Source organism: Carassius gibelio, chromosome B12, assembly GCF_023724105.1.
Source record: "Carassius gibelio isolate Cgi1373 ecotype wild population from Czech Republic chromosome B12, carGib1.2-hapl.c, whole genome shotgun sequence".
Lineage (NCBI taxonomy): Eukaryota > Metazoa > Chordata > Actinopteri > Cypriniformes > Cyprinidae > Carassius > Carassius gibelio.
The window spans coordinates 22,708,203-22,711,343 of record NC_068407.1 but is presented as its reverse complement, the minus strand read 5'-3'; the positions used below and the strand labels follow the sequence as shown (position 1 = coordinate 22,711,343).

General features: G+C 32.3%; 1 long non-coding RNA gene across 1 annotated transcript; it reads left to right on the top strand.

Moving 5' to 3' along the window:
* Positions 1-538: 538 nt before the first annotated feature.
* On the top strand, positions 539-2,836 carry LOC127969467 (uncharacterized). Its single transcript, XR_008156273.1, has 5 exons — positions 539-1,139; positions 1,291-1,408; positions 1,519-1,583; positions 1,818-1,896; positions 2,039-2,836. It is a non-coding gene; the product is annotated as an uncharacterized LOC127969467 (long non-coding RNA).
* The last annotated feature ends 305 nt before the right edge of the window (positions 2,837-3,141 follow it).

The following is a 3,141-nucleotide window of genomic DNA, read 5'->3' as shown; positions in this document are numbered from 1 at the left end:
ATAAATAAATTAAATAACAAAAGGACATACAAAATCTTCTAAACAGACAGAATATCCAACTAAAATGTTACAATTATTTCTGAAAACACTTCTAAGCAATAGGGAATATTAATAAATAATAGGAAATAATAGGAATAAATAATAGGAAATTAATAAATAATAATAAGAAACATGGTGTAGCCACTGGATGCCTGTTTGCTTGTATATATACAAGCAAACAGGCATCCAGTGGCTACACCATGTTTCTTATTATTATTTATTAATTTCCTCCAGACTTAAACTTAAATACTGCAATAACTAAAAATAGTTTTATTGAAATAGGCTTAATGTTAAATCATTTGAAGGAGGATAGTTTACCTTGAAACTTTAAAGCAAACATTAAAAATATTATTTAACTAAATATGACTAAACGCATTAATTTTATAAAATAAAAAAACTCTAATTATAACAATCGGTACAATAGTAATATTTAGATTTTTTTTTCTAGTGAAATAAGTTAAAATTATTCAGAAATAACTGTTCAGCCGTTGTCAAGAAGAAAATGCATGAGGCTTGGCGTCCTCGCGCTCCTGCTGTTTGCTCGCGTGCGCGTAGAAGAGTGATTTCAAATACAAAGAAGTAACGGCTCCTTTCCTCAAAGAAAGAAACAACTGCGCAAGGTGAGTAAAGGCTCCAAAATAAATACACAGGTTTATTATGTGTATACTAATTCCTACGCTGACACATTAAACTGTTTGTTTTTTTTTTTTGATTTGATTTTTTTGTTTTAACCATTAATTTAATAGCTGCGATGATTAAGAGTCTAATGCACTTTGTGGGACGAAATGGAGACTACAAACACAAGGTCACAAACAATAATTATTAGTTAGGTTTAACTTACACATGATGTTTACGTTTATTCATTGTAACTCTTTTCTTCAACTTTTCTAAATTATTGTTGTCGTTTAACGTACGTTTGTTAAATAGTTACACATCCATGTTAACTTAACGTTACATGTAAAGTTAGGCTATTAGCCTATTTTTAGAGTCATTTGCACATAATGTAACGTTACATAAAACTGGTTTTGATAATTTTCTCTCCTCAGAAAATCCAGTATGACTTCTCTAAAAATCTCAAAGGATTCACAGGGCAGCACTATGTAAGTATTTAATTATTTATTTGACATTGAAATAACTGAAATGGTTTCAGCTTGGCCTAATCCAAAATTATATATGACTGTGTACACTGTTACACTGAACTGAATTAAACAATAAAAAAAACTACCCATATGTTCTTTATAGATTCAGCAGTTAATAAAGAAATGTGGCTCTGTAGTGGACACCTGTGAGGCAGTGGACAGACAGCTGCTGAAGTCTGATGCTGGCTGACAATAAACAGACCTCTCTGGATGTACCTCATCTTTTGTAGGTGTGTAAATAAGTTTTGCAGAGACACACCAGAAACCCTTCTAAAACATTCAGATATTTATAGTTTATGAACAGTTCTTTTTTTCTTTTCTTTTTTTTTATTGTTTTCAGAGTAATTCTAACATTGCCCTTCCTGTAACATGATGATCCTGCTGTCCTGGACTGTATGTGATGAGGTAAGTATGAGTTTGTCCATGTGTGTATACATATGTAGTGTACACACACAACTTAAACACACATTGTGCACTTAATTAGCCCACAACCATTAATCAATGCACTAATATGACAAAAATAATTCCTGTGGTGTTCCTCATTTTTAAGATAATTAAAAAAATACCTGTGCTAAATGAATAAATGTAAATATTTTGTTATTTAATTTTAAGTAAATCACTCTTTTTTTCAATGAACAGCCTACACATAATCTCAGAACAGCTGTGGTAATAGCAGGAGACCCATTTGGTGAGAGCAGCACTGCAGTCTTTCCTGATGGTGAGGAGCTTCTTGCTGATGAACCTGCCGACATGAGTTCACCTTACTATGAGTGCCTATGTTCTTTTCAAGATTATACAGAAAAGCAATTAAAAGTACACTAAAGCACACTGTTTTTCTGCTGTATCTGTTGGCCATTCAGGAGGATATCATGGACCATTTGCATAAGACTGATGATGCGTTTCAGCGGCCATCAGCATCGTAAATCCTCACCATTGTTTTATATTTTGATTTTTTTTTTAATTATGTGCATTAATAACACTATACTTTGTATTATCTCACATTTGTATCAAATTACAAAAAAAAAATAGCTAATGCAAGGGTGTTTCAAATCCAGTGTCTTTGGGAGGAATGATAAATTTGACATTGTTCTCTCTTCTGACTGCTGTTATCAGTCTCTGTCAGATTTTTTCCTTTGATTGAAAGTTGTGAAAATGCTATCTTTAGAGTTTATGTTTTGTTATTTGAGTAAATGAGAATGCAAAAATATATTTGTGATACTCTCCCATTCACTGCTCTCGAAGTTATTCTTCCAATCAGTTACCACTATTTAGAACAGGAAAGAAAATGTTACTATGAATTGCATTGTGTCTAAAATTGAATTGAATTTATTAATTTAAATTGTATCATTGTTTTAGGTACATGAAATGTTTTTTAAAGTTCTAAGATAATTGAGTCCCATTTATTTGATAATAATTTTACCAAGGTGTATTTTTTTTTTGTTGTTGTTGTTATTCGTTTATAGCTATATTACTGATGTGTCCATGAATGGGATTGTGATGTGCAATATTGACTATTTAAGGTGATTATGGATATTGTTGTTGCTTATCAATAAACTATGTTTTATATGCATTTGTTTTATTTTTTTCAGTTTATTTTTTTAAATCATTAAAAATGTCAATAGCAGGAAAAAATAAATAAACCAGTGTGTGGGGGGGGGGGGGGGGATTAGGGAAATGGTGCCTTGAAGCACCCCAGGTGGTTCCTGGCCATCCTAATAAAAGGGTTCCTCCAGGAACCATTGAAAGTTCCTCAGAGAACCACCCCCATTTAGAGCGGTGCCTAGAAACTCTTCAGAGGGTTCCGCCGGCGTGGCGAAGTGAAGAACCCCAAAAGGTGCCTCCAGGAACCTTTAGTTTTTACAGTGTAGAACAATTGTAGTCTCTTTTAACTTTAATATTCATATACACTAGTCCATATCGATATTTAATTCATTTTACAGCCCTAATATAGATGTATTCATTC